General features: G+C 40.0%; 1 protein-coding gene across 1 annotated transcript in view; it reads left to right on the plus strand.

Annotated features, from left to right (window-relative positions):
• LOC106565912 (astrotactin-2) overlaps positions 1–20571 on the plus strand; it is a 449250-nt gene that overhangs the window by 234742 nt on the left and 193937 nt on the right. The window lies entirely within an intron of this gene.

A 20571-nucleotide genomic window follows, 5' to 3' on the forward strand; every position in this document is an offset into this window, starting at 1 on the left:
TACCTTTAAAAATACAATGTGTGGGCAGAGATGTATTTTCTGAGACCTGTTCTAAGGTCAGTTTACCTATACAAGCTTCTCTGTATGTGGGGGTGAAGATCGCCTCCGAAAACCTGATCAGAGGTCCATTTTTCTTTCTTCTAATGGTTAAGGTTCTGTTTTATGATGGGTAGGTTTAATTTACATACTGAACAAAAAAATAAACGCAACATGTAAGCTGTTGGTTCCATGTTTCATGAGCTGAAATAAAAGATGCACAAAAGCTTGTTTCTCTCAAAGTTTGTGCACAAATTTGTTAACATCCCTCTTGGTGAGCATTTCTCCTTTGCCAAAATAATCCATATACCTGACAGGTGTGGCATATCAAGAAGCTGATTAAACAACATGATCATTACACAGGTGCACCTTGTGCTGTGGACAATGAAAGGCAACTCTAAAATGTCAAATTTTTCAGGAGTGTGCAATTGGCATTCTGACTACCGGAAAATTGGCATGCTGACTGCAGGAATGTCCACCAGAGCTGTTGTCAGAGCATTCAATGTTCATTTCTCTACCATAAGACACCTCCAACGTAGTTTTGGAGAATTTGGCAGTACGTCCAACCGGCCTCACAACCGCAGACCACCGGTAACCATGCCAGACAAGGACCTCCACATCCGGCTTCTTCCTACCTGTGGGATAGTCTAAGACCAGCCACCCGGACAGCTGATGAAACGGTGGATTTGCACAACCAAAGAATTTCTGCACAAACGCAGAAACTCATCTGCATGCTCGTCGTCTTCACCACGGTCTTGACTGGACTGTTGCAGTAATTAGTCTTCTCCAAGCTCTGATGATGCTGATGGTCATTAGCTAACTGCCTGGTACTCAGCACAATTGTCCCTCTATTCACTCTGACATCAATGCAAATGCAATCGAAAATCTAATCAAACACTTCATGAGAGCCCATGAGCTCATGTTGCGCAACATTTCTATAAGTTATGCAATTGCGCGAGAAAACAGAGTGATGGCCTCTACTAAAAATAGGATGATCCCATCAGCTTTCTATAGGCTAGGCCTACTATATTTATTTCTCAACTTTCCTAATATTAAGCACATTGCTTATCTTTACAACAGGAGTATAGCCTACCTGGCTGGCATGAAAGTTAACCATGGGAAAATAATCCTCTATTTGCTATTTAAGTGCATAGATGACATGTATTTTTTCCTGCTCCCCCTGTTTCGAGATTAGTGTATGATAATGGTCCATTCTAAATCAAAACTAATTTCACATGTACAGTAACAGGCAAAAGTTTGGGCACACCTACTCATTCAACGGTTTTTCTTTATTTTTACTATTTTCTACATTGTAGAATAATAGTGAAGACATCAAAACTATGAAATAACACATATGGACACATGTAGTAACCAAAAGAAGTGTGAAACAAATCTAAATATATTTTATATTTGACATTCTTCAAAGTAAAAGACACAAGTCCATATTATGGCAAGAACAGCTCAAAAAGCCAAGAGAAACGACAGTCCATTGTTACTTTAGGACATGATGGTCAGTCAATCTGTAAAATTTCAAGAACTTTTCAAGTTTCTTCAAGTGCAGTCGCAAAAACCATTAAGCACTATGATGAAACTGGCTCTCATGAGGAGCGCCACAGGAAAGGAAGACCCAGAGTTACCTCTGCTGCAGAGGATAAGTTAGAGTTACCAGCCTCAGAAATTGCAGCCCAAATAAATGCTTAACAGAGTTCAAGTAACAGACACATCTCAACATCAACTGTTCAGAGGAGACTGTCTGAATCAGGCCTTCATGGTCGAATTGATGCAAAGAAACCACTACTAGAGGACACCAATAAGAAGAAGAGACTTATTGGGCCAAGAAACACAAGCAATGGACATTAGACCGGTGGCAATCTGTTTTTTGGTTTGATGAGTCCAGATTTGAGATTTTTGGTTTCAACCATTGTGTCAATGTGAGACACAGAGTATGTGACCGGATGATCTCTGCATGTGTGGTTCCCACCGTGAAGCATGGAGGAGGACGTGGGATGGTGTGGGGGTGCTTTACTGGTTACACTCTGATTTATTTAGAATTCAAGGCACACTTAACCAGCATGGCTACCACAGCATTCTGCAGCGATACGCCATCCCATCTGGTTTGAACTTAGTGGGACTATAGTTTGTTTTACAACAGGACAATGGCCTGCATACTCACCAGACTTGTCACCTGTTGAGCATGCTCTGCATCAACGTGTACGACAGCATGTTCCAGTTCCCGCCAATGTCCAGAAATTCCGCACTTCAGGTGGGACAACATTCCACAATCAACAGCCTGATCAAATCTATGTGAAGGAGATGTGTCGCGCTGCCCGAGGCAACTGGGGTCGGAAACTTTCCGTGAAATTTCCAGAAATTTTCCACGGGAAGTTAAGTCTGGGAATTTTGGGAATTTTGCTTAAATTCATAAAAAAAATAGCTTATAACAGTGAACTTTTTTTGTGGGATACACATAAGGCAATTCTAAGTCTTGTTGCATATTTTGTTTAAGCTATCCTGAATTCAATGGAATTGCAACCCTCTGCATGCAGAGTGCATTCTTCTGTCACATGTGCAGTGCACTCTTCCATCACATGTACAGCTGATCTTGCACACTAATGAGATGCTATTGAGGCCACACTACTACACTGTCTGAGCCAAGGACTTCATGCTTTCTGGTAAGTTTTGATTATAATACTGGGTGGGGTGAATATATTTTATATGACATAGATGATTTTTTTGTTAATTAGTAAATGGTAGCCTACAGCAAAGTGTGTTTAAATCATGTCTAACTTAACAATTTCTGGTAGTTAGTTTTTGCTACCATGTGGGTTTTAGCTTGTTTGAGCCTGCTAACTGAGGAGTGTTAATTCACCTGTTTCCATTCATGTTTCATTTTAAAAACATGTATCTTACAAAGGAGTTGTTTAATCTAACTGCTTAACTATTTATCCGTACATGGAATTATATTTGGGGTTATTTAAAAAAAAAAAATCTAATCTTTACAGGAAAATGCCACGGGCACTATCTGATGTGTGGAGACATTTCACTGTAGTTAATGTAGAAGGAAAAGCTGTGTACATTTGCAAATACTGTGCCAAATCATATGTGAAGAATGCACCAAAGATGCAGAATCATCTGGCCAAATGCATAAAGTTCCCTCAGCGCTCACAACAAGCAACCTCTGACAAACGTCCATCTACTTCTATTTGAGGTGAAAATGATTAATCAGACACCTTATTGATAGCAACAGCTCATGGTCCTCCTGGAATCAGAAGTTGTTTTGACTCAATGGAGTAACGTAGTCAGAGAAATGCTGGTGATTGTCTTGCTCGAGCTGTGTATGCAACTGGTTCATCTCTGATGCTCACAGGCAATTTGTATTGGAAGATATTTCTGAATGTTGATCGCCCAGCATACACCCCTCCAACCAGACATGTTTTATCTACTAATTTCCTGGATGCAGAGTTCAACTGAACGTCAAGCAAATCAGAGAAAGCAGACTGTATTGCAATCATCTCTGATGGGTGGTCAAATGTTCGTGGGCAAGGAATAATGAGCTACATAATCTCCACCCCTCAACCAGTATTTGACAAGAGCACAGACACAAGGGACAACAGACACACCGGTCTCTACATTGCAAATCAGCTGAAGGCAGTCATCAATGACCTTGGACAACAGAAGGTATTTGCACTGGTGACAGACAATGCTGCAAACATGAAGGCTGCTTGGTCTAAAGTGAAGGAGTCCTACCCTCACATCACACCCATTGGCTGTGCTGCTCATGCTTTGAATCTGCTCCTCAAGGACATCATGGCACTGAAAACAATGGATACACTCTACAAGAGAGCCAAGAAAATTGTTAGGTATGTGAAGGATCAGTGAGTTATAGTAGCAATCCACAGTTGAAGTTAGAAGTTTACAAAACTCATTTTTCAACCACTCCACAAATTTCACAAATGTGGATATATGGAAGCAACATCTCAAGACATCAGTCAGGAAGTTAAAGCTTAGTCGCAAATGGGTCTTCCAAATGGACAATGATCCCAAGCATACTTCCAAAGTTTGTGGCAAAATGGCTTAAGGACAACAAAGTCAAGGTATTGGAGTGGCCATCACAAAGCCCTGACCTCAATCCTATAGAAAATGCGTGGGCAGAACTGGAAAAGTGTGTGCGAGCAAGGAGGCCTACAAACCTGACTCGGTTACACCAGCTCTGTTAGGAGGAATGGGCCAAAATTCACCCAAATTATTGTGGGAAGCTTGTGGAAGGCTACCTGAAACTTTGACCCAAGATAAACAATTCAAAAGGCAATGCTACCAAATAGACAGTCTCCTGGGGGGGAAGGAGTCTCCAAGAAATGGCCATATCACAGTCTACTGATATGGACAGCCCCATCAAGAGGATCCTCCTGGAGGATGTATTTTGGGAGAGAGTGGTAAGCAGCCTGAAACTCCTGAAACCTATAGCAGTAAACATTGCATAGATTGAGGGAGACAATGCCATCCTGTCTGATGTTCAGACTCTGCTTGTAAATGTAAGAGAAGAAATCCCTACTGCCCTGCCCACTTCACTGTTGCTCCAAGCAGAGGAAACTGCCGTTCTGAAATACATCAAAAAGCATGAAGACTTCTGCCTGAAGCCCATACACACCGCAGCATACATGTTGGACCCCAAGTATGCTGGCAAGAGCACCCTGTCTGGTGCAGAGATCAACAAGGCCTGTGGTGTCATCACTACCGTGTCTTGCCACCTTGGCCTGGATGAGAGCAAGGTTATTGGCAGTTTGGCGAAGTACACTTCCATGCAAGGGCTTTGGGATAGAGATGCAATATGGCAGTCGTGCTAAAATATCTCATCAGCCACCTGGTGGAAGGGACTTTGTGGATCTGAGGCTCTTTCCCCTGTTGCCTCCATCATCCTCCAAATCCTACCAACATCAGCCGCCTGAGTGCAACTGGTCCTTGTTTGGGAACACACACACCAAAGCACGCAACTGGCTGACCAATACAAGGGCTGACCAATACAAGGGATGGCTCGCCTGACAACGATCCATCCTCAACAAGGTTGGAAAGTGACAGTGAAGATGAGGCCTCAGAGTCTGATGTTCAAGAAGTGGACATTGAGGAGTTCCAGGGAGAAGACATGGAAGCCTGAGAAGAAGACAACCAGAGCTTTAGTTTCTAGACTATCATTTTACAGATGTATGTTGAAAACGTTTTTGGGAGACGCAATGGATCGTTGGGGATCATTCAATATTCCCTTTCTTTTGTTTTTCAGTGAAAACATCCCATGTGAAGAGTCAACTCATTTAATTAAAGTTCAATTTGTAACTAAATATATATTTTTTTTCAAATGGAAGGATTTAATTATTTGCAATTATGTCTCCTTATGATATGGTAAATATATCCAATGCAAAAAACATTGACATTTAAATGGTATTAATATGAATTTGCATGTATTTCCGTGAATTCCTATCTATTCCCATTAATTCCCATATATTCCCATTTATTCCCACGGAAAGTTTCCACTTCTGAATATTCCCCAAAATCTGCAACCCTAGTCACACCAGATACTGACTGGTTTTCTGATTTTTTTAAAAGGTATTTGTAAACAGCAGATTCAAATCTTTATTCCCAATCATGTGAATAGATCAGGGCCTAATTAATTTATTTAAATTGACTGCTTTCCTTATATGAACTGTAAATTATAAAAATCTTCGAAATTGTTGCATGTTGCGTTTATATTTTTGTTCAGTTTCGATCTATGCTTGAAGGGCATGTTCTCTCGCAGTTTCCACAATGATTCTGACCATTTAGACTTCCGTCAACGTCAAACCATAGGATTAATAAGACACACACAAGAGATTTCATATATTACAATGTTACTTGGGTCATGTTAGTGAGAATAAAATTGTAATGGTATCCTGTCATCCCACAACAGAGAACTTCTAGCCACAGCACAAACGCCTACAGTAACATCAGCAACTCATGTCAACAACTAAGTGGTGGTTGATGGATAGAAATGGCTAAGCATTCGATCTAATACTGTCTGACTCACTGTATACACCATGCTAGCAAAGGCAGGCAACGTTGATAAAACCACTTTTCAGCAATTTCTTGTTTTATAATGGTTTGAAAACTACTTTACAGTATGTGGTCCATAGGCGATACATGTACTAATTGCCACAACATTAACATATGGACGTAAAATGGCGACAGGCAGCATTTCATTAGCGATTCTAGAGGAGAGGCCTAATTGAGAGTGGAGCGCTCCCTTGGCAATAGTGTACATCTGTGCTTACTACTCCAACATTCTGTTGTCCCAGAAAGAGGATTACTATCCCACTGCCAATTAATTAGGACGTGCATTTGAATAAGCTTGTGATGGGAGAAAACTGTGAAGAACAATGTTGAGATCAATAGCACTGTTCAACAAACACTTGATCATACCTTATCAAACATATGAACAGGTACAGGCATGATTGTATTGGTCGTTTTAGAAAGCTGGTGTTGCTAGGTGACCTTTTTTACTCTATTTTTACCCGGAGAAAAAGGTAATTACTCCATTGGGCTTTTTCTATATCTTGACTATCACTCAGTAGTGTTCTGGTGATGAATAGATTTCATTACAAGTTCAATTCCGGTTCAGAAGTAGAACACCAAATTGACCAGCTAAAATGGAGTGGGGACTTGCCATTATGGCTGCACAGCAGAGAGCCCCATTTACGTTACAGCAATTTAGGTTACAGCAATTAATCTCGAAGCCGACATGTCTTTATGAAAGGACAGTGCATGTTCCCTGCTCCATTCCAGTGGCATAATTTCAGAGAACTGGGACTCTCAGAGGGGCTGTGTGTGTGTGTGTGTGTGTGTGTGTGTGTGTGTGTGTGTGTGTGTGTGTGTGTGTGTGTGTGTGTGTGTGTGTGTGTGTGTGTGTGTGTGTGTGTGTGTGTGTGTGTGTGAAAGCAAACATGTCCAATCTGTCCTCACTAATACAGCTGTCAGCTGTGTGAGCGGACATCTGGACCCAACAAATAACCTTAATGCTCTACTTTTGTGCTTATAATAATGGTTATAATGCTGACTTTGAATAGTTGCCTAGTCTTGAAACCTTTGATTTAAGACCACAGTGTGTGCATAGTTGATCCACTATAGATCTTTAACCGGATGCTTATTATAGACATTGCTGCAGTACTGTATCTCCGTTGTGCAGTATGATGAAAAGGCTCTGCTGTGGATGTATGTTTGAAAACGTTATTCAGTGAAACATAGATCATTCCTATTTAAACAAACCCAACCAACTCCACTGTAGCAGCGAGTGTTCTCGTCCGCTGGGAGTGCTAGCCTACTGAATGATTCATCAGCCTTAATTACTATTTAACATCACACCAGGAACTAAATAATAACTTTGAAAACATTAACGAAGGGAACATAACATTTTATGAGTGATTAGACTGGGTTTCTGTAGAGAATATATAATTAGGCAAAGCGTTTTGGTTGGGGGGTGGGGAATCCTGTGGGGCAGCTCACCCCTCTGATGCTCTCCAAGAGAAAATGTATTCAGTCAGAGACTGCGTCAGTCAGCCATGATAGTCATGATAGATGTATTGATGCTGAGCGTTGATGCATTGCTCCAAGAATCCAAGGCTGGATGGAATTCAGTCAATGTTGACATGTCTACACGGTGTCTTTGTTTAGCCTCTCTAGGGTCGGCGGGACGAAATCGTCCCACCTACGTAACAGCCAGTGGAATCCTGTGGCGCGTTATTCAAATACCTTAGAAATGCTATTACTTCAATTTCTCAAACATATGACTATTTTACACCATTTTAAAGACAAGACTCTCGTTAATCTAACCACACTGTCCGATTTCAAAAAGGCTTTACAACGAAAGCAAAACATTAGATTATGTCAGCAGAGTACCCAGCCACAAATAATCAGACACCCATTTTTCAAGCTAGCATATAATGTCACATAAATCCAAACCACAGCTAAATGCAGCACTAACCTTTGATGATCTTCATCAGATGACACACCTAGGACATTATGTTATACAATACATGCATGTTTTGTTCAATCAAGTTCATATTTATATCAAAAAACAGCTTTTTACATTAGCATGTGACGTTCAGAACTAGCAAACTTCCGGTGAATTTACAAAAAATGTACTAAATTACTCACGATAAACGTTCACAAAAAGCATAACAATTATTTAAAGAATTATAGATACAGAACTCCTCTATGCACTTGATTTGTCCGATTTTAAAATAGCTTTTCGGTGAAAGCACATTTTGCAATATTCTCAGTAGATAGCCCGGCATCACAGGGCTAGCTATTTAGACACCCAGCAAGTTTAGCACTCACCAAAGTCAGATTTACTATAAGAAAAATGTTATTACCTTTGGTGTTCTTCGTCAGAATGCACTCCCAGGACTTCTACTTCAATAACAAATGTTGGTTTGGTCCCAAATAATCCATAGTTATATCCAAACAGCGGCGTTTTGTTCGTGCGTTCAAGACACTATCCGAATGGTAAAGAAGGGTGACGAGCACGACGCATTTCGTGACAAAACAATTCTAAATATTCCATTACCGTACTTCGAAGCATGTCAACCGCTGTTTAAAATCAATTTTGATGCCATTTGTCTCGTAAAAAAGCGATAATATTCCGACCGGGAATCTGCGTTTAGGTAAAAAGACGAAAGAAAATAAAGCATGGGGTCGACTCGTGCACGCGCCTAAGCCCATTGTCCTCTGATCGGCCACTTGCCAAAAGCGCAAATGTGTTTCAGCCTGGGGCTGCCTCGATATCATTCAGCTTTTTCCCGGGTTCTGAGAGCCTATGGGAGCCGTAGGAAGTGTCACGTTACAGCAAAGATCCTCAGTCTTCAATAAAAAGAGCCAAGATGAACAAGAACTTGTCAGACAGGCCACTTCCTGTTCAGAATCTTCTCAGGTTTTTGCCTGCCATATGAGTTCTGTTATACACAGACACCATTCAAACAGTTTTAGAAACTTTAGGGTGTTTTCTATCCAAAGCCAATAATTATATGCATATGCTAGTTTCTGGGCAGTAGTAATAACCAGATTAAATCGGGTACGTTTTTTTATCCGGCCGTGTAAATACTGCCCCCTACCCCCAACAGGTTAGAACAACTGCCCACACACTCACTAGCAGTGAGTTTTTACAGTTCTGATAATTATTATTTTGTTGTATTTGTCCATGGGAAAAATAAATAGTGTCTAAATATTACATGGCCTAAGTACTAAATGACTATGAATTGAGACCTAAGTACCAAACGACTATTGATTGAGGCCTACAATGGTTCGTCCTTTTAAAGTTACAGCGTGCTGCGGCACAGCTTGCATGGTGCCGCAGACTTCTATGGCACTTTATTTAAGTGTGAACCACTGGTACCATTAATGCTAGTTAGTGCTAGTTTGACCATCAGAGGGCATCTTTGAGAAGCATCTGATAGCCTTCAATAGTGGCTGTACTAGAGAATTTAAAACCTTTTTTTGTAAGAACACAGTATATGGGACAGATTTTAAGAAGTTTTGCTTAATTAATTTGATTAATATTATGGTGTTTCTACTCCAAGATAAACAAAAAAAAACGGTGTTTCCGCTAGGATGGAACGGAAAATATGGCGCTGTACAACGTGGCAGTCGTTGGCTACAGTACTGGGCTATTTAGCTAAAGAATCCCCGTGTCAGGTGGGCATGCGGGAGACCGGGGTTTAATTCCCCGACGGGGAAGAAGGTGTAGGCTGTCCTTGTAAATAATAATTTGTTCTTAACTGACTTGCCTAGTTAAATAAAGGTTACACTAAGAGCATAACATTTCTTCCTTCTAATTTTCTAATTCTAGTCTAACCAATACCCAAACGGAGATTCAGGGAAAATAAAAATCGAATTGATTTATCAAGACCAGTCCCCATGCTTGTCTCAGAGCAGCACGAAACAGTGCTAAAATAGTTGTAGGCTATTGTTTCAAATCCTATTGCTTCTAACTTCAATATGCTCTTTAAATAAATAAGACCTACACCACTTTTAACAGCACATTACTCAACACTACTGAGACTCAAGTCACCTACGGTAGGCCACAGTATATCGAAAAATATGACGTAAATCTCTGTCAATAATTACATATAGAGGATTGGAGGGTATTTCTGTAATTCAGTGATATTTATCCCCATAATAATTTGTTATGGATCCATAACTAAATAAACATCGGCATTTTGAAAGAGTATTTTTATCATTATTTTATTAACGAAAGCATAAAGATGCCATTATTATTTACATTATTTTAGTTTGAACGTGCAGACTGGCACTAAGAACAGAACAGCGGGAACGTTTCCCTAGTTAGTGCCATTATTAGTGCAATGCCCCTTAAAGTGTTGCCAATGTGGCGGGGTGGAGGTCCACCCCCCCTCCCCCTTCCTCCTCCTCCCTTCCCCATGGGCTAGGTCGGTCTTCTGTGCGTGGCTCTGCGGCCCATCCCGTGCCCCCTGAACCTTGCGCACTTTTAGTGGATACAGCTGGAGAACTGCAAGGCAATCCCATTGTGCGCCACTCAGGAGCCATGACCAATATGACCAATATATATTGTCCTGCTAATAACAGGGTTAATAATATACCTGTGAGAATATCGAACAGGCTTTTATATAATTCTAAATGAATAATAATAATAATAATCGCATTGTTTAAAAAAGAACAATATTTTGGAGATGATTTTGTTTTCAAATAACGTAAAATGAGCGAAAATAAAGGCTGTTCTTGAACACGGGGTGAGACATTGTTACTAATTTGTAAATAAAGCCAGTCTGTTATTTATGTTTTGAGATGGAGAGAAACCAGAAACCTACAGGTCATCTCATGGGTCTCCCAGTAGAGGTCAGCATGAGTATTGAACCAGCATCTGTAGCAACACAGCTCGCAGTGTCTTAGACCATTGCACCACTCAGGCACTGTACAACATGACTGGTCTGGAGTGGCCTACAGTACTACAGTAAGAACAAAATAATCATAACAAAATAAATAATAAAAACCTTAGTGTAACCGCAGTTTTAGTAAGTAGTACTGAAGTCGTGCACAATTATTAGTTTCTATTTAGGTGTAAGTCGCCCATTCATTGTCAGTTAGAGACACATTAGGACCCAAAAGCATAATCATTGCTCTAACTCTCCATTGCGCTGGTCTGGAGCAATGAAGTGTTGACGCAGGGTACTGTACTAAACCACAAATTACCTCTAAGTCCCACAGTATAATCACAAAACTTTTAGTGGAGCAGCCACTATAAGTACCAAAAACTATGAATTGAGGTCTAAGTACCGAACGACTGTGAATTGAGGCCTAAGTACCAAACGACTATGAATTGTGGTGTAAGTACCAAACAACTACAATGCAGTATACTAATGACTACAATGCAATATGTCGATATGACTACCATGCAAACAATGCAGACAGATGACTAGTCATAACGGCACGTTTTTTCAAAGAAAACCTCTGCTCTTTAAGAGAGTACACCCAGCAATTGTTCATTCATACTGTTCTCTCATAGTGATTTTAAAGAATAGAGTAGGCTTGCTGTAATGAATGATTAGCCAATTTGCTAATTCAATTTCTTCCCAACCACATTTTGAAGCGGCTATGTGAACTTTTCTGAGTTAAAATGCTGAGAGATATTAATTTGTCTGGCTGTCTCTGAAACTTTGTTAATTTCTGGTCTGTTTTAATTAAGTTCCAGAAGCCAATTATATCCCTGGAGAAGGCCCTGGCATTTAAAGCCAGATGGTAATCAATTGTGGGGAAGAATCATTCTCTGAATTAAATACACTAGTCACATTAAAACATGGGTATGGTAGTGCAGGGGGCAATGTTGGCAGAGCTTACTGCTGAACATTGATTTATGATGATTTGAATAAAAAGGATTACTGGATTTGATGATAAGAGTGTGTTCCCCGTTTGCTGATAATGTAGCTAATGTTGGATTGTCAGATAAATGCGTTATGCATACACATGATACAGGATATTCTGCACCCCCCAACAAATATATACTAACCATAGAACATGTCAAATATCTTATAGATTCAGTTCTAGCTCTTTGGTAATGTGTTGATTATATGACTGTAAAGGAAATCTTATGATGTGACTAGAACATATTATTTGACTTCCCAGTGTCATCATCTCTACATCTCCACAGCACACTGCTACAATACTGTTTTCACCCACTCTCCATTGAGGTTCTTCGCCAATTACAGTATATGACCACTACACCATGACACGCTTTCTCTGACAATCTCCTTTTATGAACCATCTCCATCCACTGTGGTATGCTGTGAGGTACTGACAGATTAGCAGACTGATATCCTCATAACACTAGGCTATTAATGCTTTAGAAGATCAATATCAGAGGTACTAATTGTACTGTATTCAATGGCTTATTGTTGGTTTTGAAATTGAAGCATATTGCAGCTGCAGTAGTGGTGAACATACTGTGTTAAACATGCTGTTTAATGTTATTTCAATCAAACATGGGAAAACTCCTTGACCTTTTAAGATACCATATTGTAGACTTGTCAAGGCTAGACTTTTCTTGGCCTGATTGGGTTGTAATGGGTCAATCTGGGCAGTGTTGGGTGTGGCTCTCCTGATCTAGAACAGGATTGGTCCATCACAAACCTCAATGAACCATCACCCCCACAAAATAAAGATTGGTTTTATTTTCAATTTTTCTTCCAGCAGAGATGAATAAAGCCAGGCTGTCGAAAAAACACTTCATAAATCTTCCAATCAATGGCACATCAACCATTTTGAACTGTGCTCAAAGAACACTGCTCTGTCAATACCAGGCTGCCGATAATGTGGAGATGTCTGTGACAGCCTGGACTGGTGATGAATAGCCCAATGCACATGATCAAGCCAACCTCAAACATTCCATCTCCACCATCATATGCAAAGCCATAGGCTACCCCAGGAAATGGGGACCTGGGACAAAAACAAATGAATAAATCAACATCCAATTCTAAACCACTGTCGAAAAATATTATTTATGGGACGACCACTCTCAAACTAAAGGCCTTTAGATGAATCTGTGTTTTATCACTTCAGTGTGCCTCATTTTTCATTCGTCCCAAATTTCTCTATTAAGATTAAGTAAAGAATGGGAAAAGAAAGATTGGGTAATGTACTCCCGATCTGACAAAAGTACCTGATGAGAGTCAGCATATTTGTGGGCTGAGCTGGAACACAAGCATTAATCATGTGTGGGGCACACCAATAACGGAGTCAGTTATAGTGCTGGGGCATTGCTCTAACTTTACTCCCAGCGTTAGTCAGGTGATTCATCACCCAGAAGGGGAAGGCTAGAACACAGATTAATAACAAGTAGATTAGAGTCACTGTTTAGATGCTACTGCGTCCAGCATCTGCACTATGTGCCAGAAAATATATTCATGACGGAATAATGGCTTGGATACAGAGGTGCAATTAGAAGTAGATTTGCACAGGGTTGAAGCAGAAGTGCAGGTACTCTTTAGCCAGTGAACTAATACATACACTACCTGTATATAATTAACAGTATTCTCTGACATATGGCACAAGCTCAAGGGCATGACAGACTCATTGATGATACACAGGCAGTTACATTGGAAGTACCACGTGACATAGAACATAAAACAGTTACTCATTTCAAATGCATGCCCAGGGCAGGGTGTGAGTTTGGATGACTTCTGTTTGTTTTATCTTTCACTTTAGAAGCTCAGCCATGTATGAGGAGAAGTGTTAGCACGCTCCACACGGTCACACAACCCGTTATTTCTCTCTGTTCATCTTCATCCCTCTGTATTTTCCTCCAGATAGGAGTCGTTTGTCAATGCTTTGTGCGTATGGCAAGCTCAGATGATGCACAGAAAGCCATGTGTTACTGTTGCAGGATGTAAGCTAGCTGAGAAAAGAAAGCTGCCAAAAATAGAGTGCGCAAATGGGGTGTGTGTGTGTGTGGGGGGGTGGGGTGGAGAGGGAGTCTGAGGTAGAGATGGAGAGACCCGGGCTAAGGGCAAACTTTTTTATTATGGATTTGTTGGCTTTCAGAAAGGTGCCACCATTAAGCATTTCAGTGTGATTGTGCCGTAGGTGTGTAAAGCATGACAGGGCTATGAGAGGTGACAGATGACTAATGATTCTTTATTAACTTTAAAGGGGCACTAGTAAGGGCAGATAAGAGTGGCAGCGCCCTGAGGGTGTTGACGAGAGATCCAGCATACCTTGGGTGTGTGTCTGTGTGTGTGAGAGCATGTGTGTCTGTGCGTGTGTGTGTGTGTGTCAGAGCAGAGACATTTGACTTGGCCAGGTGCAGGATGAGGAGGGGGCTATGTATAGCGGTTTTGTTAGCGATGCTGCGCTTGTGGTTCTTCTAGGATGGGTAGAGGGTTACATGGGGATGAAAGGTTACACGATGGAGGTACATTTCCCAGGAGCCTTGAAGGGATTATTTTCTTTTTTCCTAGAATCTTCCTTATCATTTGTATTTTCTTTACAGGCATCTTTCCCTTTCTATTTTCCACCTGTCATAATGAAATGCCTATTTACAGTAGTGCAGACACTTATACGTTATTTAAATATTACATGTAGTTCTTTTTTTATCACATTATTTGCCTTCAGGGAAAGCTAAAAGCCTCATATATTGTCTGATTACTTTCGTTGAGCGCATTTCTCTGCTGTGGATTACTGCCTGCAAATGACCAGCCTCAAATGGAGATGGAACAGTAATTGACTGCATGGCCAAAGACCAAAAATAATATCAGTGGATTGATTGTTATTCTATTTTCTCATTTCTAGTCCATTCCAGAAGTTATTTACAAGGCAGGCAATGATAGAATCATAGAAATAACTGCTGTAATTTCATAACGCAATATGCCTACTTTGAAAACGCCACACTAACCAGTATATATATTATAGACAATGTGAGAAGTGTAACTTTGTTGTTCTCTCCTTACCAAATCACTACTGTCACACACCAGTACATTGAAATAGATCATTGAAATTCACTTTTAGAGTTTATATTAGAATACATGTCCGTAACAAAACAATACACATGAGCTTTCTGTACGACTAACAGAATTGTGGCAATTACTGTGCTTTAACATTTTCTTTGTTTGATAAATGGGATATCACTTTACGTCTGCATAATCATGTTACTCTTCTCAACCTCCCTTGAAGAGTAACTAAGGCATTCAAAATCCCAGAAGTGTCACCTGGAGGACTTTACAATAAAATCTCAAAATGTAAAGTTAACAATAAAGACTGAATGAGCTTCCAGATACTGACAAAGCCTGTCCTGTTTTTTCCCCCTCTTTTTCCTTCATCCTTTGTGTTGTAATTGTAAAACCTATTCAATCTTACCCTATGTGAAGTTTGAAATGCATATGTGCTGTACTATTCAGTATGATCCCATATGATTTAAGACACCAAAAGGCATATAAGCAATTTGTGCTTATATACGGCTGTCTGTTCAAATAGGTCAAAGCTATGCACTATTTCATCTGCTGCATCCACACAAACAAATAGGCGAAACACCACCTAAACTCCACTCAAACACTTTCAAATGGATTGGAGAGAAAAATATATACATTTCCTACATAAGAAATGTGGAGAGCTATGTAATAGTTTGTTATGAATAGTGAATCTTGGAAGTTGGAAGTGATTCACTTCCATTCCGTTCACCTACTCACGCAATTTAAGAGTTTTAAAAAAAAAAGACAAACTTTTGAACATCCTCTAACAACAGGCACCATTGATATAAAACTATAGGTTAGCTTAGCCTATGTGTTTTACAGCCTACATTAGCCTATTCGGCTTAAATGCCTTATTACCGTAACTGTTTGCACCACTCGGCTTAACACATGTTTCAGAGCCCTGTTTTGGTACATTGTCATTGGATATGCTCAGATGTATTGCTGGTGTGACAGAAGGTTCTCTCGAGCATCATTTAAGGAATTGCATCTAATATACTGTGGTAGTGAGGCAGCGGATTCTGCAGCAGCTTCGACAGTAGGGTTTATAGGGGACCTAGAAATATTGTCAGAGCTCACAGTTTAATAGATTGGTTCTAATAGCAGATGTCAACATGTAAGCTCTGTATTCATTGGTGACCAATGCTAGAGGGCTCCCTCTCCATGGGTGCTAATATGGTTATATTTGCTCAACTTGCTCAGGCAAATACATGTCTCTCTCCCTCATACAGCTATTCAGTTTTACTTTTCCCAAACAGTGAAAATGAACATTTTCTGCTGCTAAATATGTAGGATCTTAATTTGATCACTGTGTTGCAGGACATTTTAAACGTGTCGTGTATTTGACGTTTAATAAGTCTTGTCATTTCCACTTTGAAGATTTGATCTTCCCTTACGAAAAATGTATCAACCCCTACAAAAATGTCCATGAAGTATAATCCAAATTAGAGTTCACATTTCCTGTTTCTGCAGGGTTATTTTCCTGCTGTAGCAAACTGGCTCAAATTAAGATCCTACATGTGTATGTGTTCAGCTTCTTGGTGAGAGTGTGTTAGATAGCTGACCGTTTCCTCACAATTTGGAACCAGTTTCCTTGGAAACTAATGGTTGAGAGGAGGAATTGTTGTCAGGGCTTTGGTCCATAGACCTACTCTATTTTAATTAAAACTTCTAACCTTTTGTATAGTAGACAAAGACTAACTCATGTACTTTGATATTTACCAGTGTGAAGATGCCCTTTGAGGTTTGAACCCTAATCTCTAGGACCAGTCTCTCAACTGCTATTTTACTTAATTGACATCGCTGAAAATCAAAGTGGGATTGTTGGATGGGACTGCTAATGCAGTTCGAAAGATGGGACTTCAAATGGAAGTAAGTACTTTTCCTATTTTGAAAACATGAAGGGAAGAGCAGAAATAGATATGTTTGATGCACACTCTAAAGACAGCATTGCTAGACAGGGTCAAAAGACTGAACATCTAACAAAGGTACATCAAGTGTTTTCTGATCCATTTTCCCTTCAACTACCTATTGATTTGGGCATTAATGGCCTTATTCATAACAACATACGGGACTTCTACTGGTCCATTGAAATGCCATCTGCCCTCTGTCTCAGTACCAAAACACACATCTCAGTTTTAAACAGTCACCCTATAGAGCTGTGGGACTTTGGGCTGAAATGATCAAGGGGCCTGAAGCTGTTCTGGTTTTTTAATTGAACTCAATTTCTCTCAAGCATAGTAATACCATGAGAGAAGGGGAAATAAATAAGGAGAGAGAGCGAGATCCCTGTAGTGATTACCATGGCTAGATACGCTAGCCATAATCATTGTTAGAACCTGTTTATATGCAACAGACGTGCTGATGAGTCAAACCTTGTTTTGCACTAGGGCTTATTAAAAGGCGTAGGGACGTGTACGCTCTGATATAAGTCCAACATCAACACTAGTGCGGTGCAGGCACCGCTAGTGGCACAACAGGGAAGTGAGTAGCAGCTCCTGATAGTGGGACTAGGAAGTGATTAGAGGCGGCGACTTTAATAGGTCATCTCCACTGCTGCTAGAAACTAATTTCACAAAACAGCAAGAAGCAACCACATGTACTTGGGAGTCTGGTTCTAGGTAACTGTTTCTTGTTTCGGTCTTTCTCTCTACCATTCTCTTATCATATTTTATCTATTTTTTTCTTAGCAGTAATCTTTCTCCCTCCCTTGCCCTCTCTCTCTGATTTTGAATAGGTTAGATGAGTGAGGAAATGTGCTTTGAATAGAGAGTGACCAACTCACTGCATTACTCACTACTAGCTTGAGCTGAAATAAAGGTTCAACCCATTCCATCTGGACTAACTGCAGTCCAGTCAACCTTTGCATGAACAGAATTGCATCACAAAGTCTGAAGAAGAAGCATGTTTGAAATAATCTCACCACATTTGAAAGGCTACCTGTGTGTAATATTTTAGCCATATTTTATCTTTTGACACTCCCACAGTACATGTAAACAAACCAAAAAATCTTCATATTTGAGGGATCCAGGCTCTTAGATATTTCATGCATTTTAATTCACATATCCATATTTTAGTAGGTCAGTGTATTTGTATTTATTAGGATCCAAGGCATCAGCTACTCTTCCTGGGGTCCAAACACATTAAGGAACTTACATTACACATAAAACAAAATATAAAACAGTACATCATATAATTATTATATTATTACACCACTACATATCTACTATACAACATTTATAATACCACCATACAATAATATTCGAATGTACGTGTGTGTAGAGTGTGTGCATGTGCGTGTGTCTGTACTTTTGTGTGTGTCTCTTCACAGTCTCCGCTGTTCCATATGGTGTATTTGTATCTGTTTTATAAATATGATTCTACTGTTTGCCTCAGTTACCTGATGTGGAATAGAGTTCCATGTAGTCATGGCTCTATGTAGTTATGTGCACCTCCCATAGTCTGTTATGGACTTGGGGATTGTGAAGAGACCTCTGGTGTCATGTCTTATAGGGTATACATGGTGCTAGTAGCTGTGTGCTAGTAGTTTAAACAGACAACTCGGTACATTCAGCTTGTCAACACTTCTTACAAAAACAAGTAGTGATGAAGTCAATCTCAGCCAGATTAATATTAGCTCCCCGTGTACATTTAAGGGCTAGCCGTACTGCCCTGTTCTGAGCCAATTCAGCCAAATCCCTCTTTGTGGCACCTGACCACACAACTGATCAGTAGTTCAGTGCGACAAAGCTAGGGCCTGTAGGACCTGCCTTGTTGATAGTGTTGTTAAGAAGGCTAAGCAGCACTTTATTATGGACAGACTTCTCCAAATCGATAATGTCAAAAGCCACACTGTCTAACAAAACAGCGCCCAGAATATTTTTATCATCAATTTCTCTCAGCCAATTATCAGTCATTTGTGTAAGTGCTGTGCTTGTTGAATGTCCTTCCCATACTGAATGGAATTGCCATGGGAATTCACTTCTTAAAAAACCCCAAAACATCTATACAGTCTTAGACAGGTTCCAAATGAGATGTCAGAAATTATTAATGGTCTAAGAATGGACATTGCTCGTTAATAAGGATGACACCATCAGTGGTAATAGGGAAATGCAATTAAATCAAATCAAATGGTGCCAAACTAGAACCAAAACATTGGAACCCTAAATTGCACCTGCAATGAATATTAGTGGTTGAGTGCTATACACTATAGACCCTCCGTTTCAACTCACATATGCTTGCCTCTGGCACACATTCAATTAAATATAAACCAATAATCGCCCCCACAATATACAGGCATCAGTGTGGGAGTTGTGAGGTGTGGGGGAGGGGATTTTCTTGGTGAAGAAAACAATATTTGCCATAGCTTCAATTTAAGCCTTCTAGAAAGTGTGTGCCCTCAGGCCTGGAGGGAAGCTAAAGTCATTCCGCTACCCAAGAATAGTAAAGCCCCCTTAACTGGCTCAAATAGCAGACCATTCAGCCTGTTACCAACCCTTAGTAAACTTGTGTTTGTCCAGATACAATGCTATTTTACAGTAAACAAATTGACAACAGACTTTCAACATGGTTATAGGGAAGAGATGGCCAGGTCATTCTTTTGGTCAGTCCAGTGTGTCAGTTTCATGTTTACTGCTCTACAGAGCTGAAGGACTTGTCATATCGAATATAAATGATTGTAGTAGTTGTGCCTTTGCATTCTATAGCATTATGCACTATGTTGCTTCTAAGTAATGATTTATGCTGGTAGGTGAATATGGAGGAAGACAGTGGAAGAACGTGAATGACTGGGATATTTGCTCTCCTGCTGTGACTAGCTACAGTCATAAATAATTATAGAAATGTATGTTTGATTTATAATGACTTTATGTTGTACCACTAGGAAAATGCCAGTACTATCGCCAGTAATGTTACTGCTACTACTACTACTGCTACTACTACTACTACTGCTACTACTACTACTACTACTACTGCTACTACTACTACTACTGCTACAACAACAACTACAACAAATGTTGTTATGAAATCACCCTGTATGAATACATAAACGATTTATGTTTTTACCAGCAATTTTACTATTGTGTATTTTACATGATGGTACTTATGGGTGCAAACAAACTCTTCTTGGCTTGGCCTCAGGTCATATCAGTTGCATTGGGCCTACACTGAATTAACGTACGACGTAGTTAGCAGTAATCTTTCTCTCCCTCTCTTGCTATTTTCTTCTCTCTCTCTCTTTCGCTCTCTCTCTCAAGCAGAGGGTCAATGCATACGCTCTATTAAAATTCTCAAGCCATTTTTTGGTAGTAACAAGACCACTCAAAGGCTACCAAAATGAAACTGCACAACCTCAGAGTCATCCAGTGTTTAGCGCTATAAATCTGAAACAAGCTATTTAAAATACGAAGCACACTATTACGAACAAATGTATAAATTCACCCACAGTGTTACTTTAAGCACCCTACAAACGTTCCTTTATTGTATAATTTACGGGATTGGATTCTGTGTGAACTGGACTGTGAAT

This window comes from Salmo salar, chromosome 01, assembly GCF_965601325.2.
Source record: "Salmo salar chromosome 01, fSalSal1, whole genome shotgun sequence".
Lineage (NCBI taxonomy): Eukaryota > Metazoa > Chordata > Actinopteri > Salmoniformes > Salmonidae > Salmo > Salmo salar.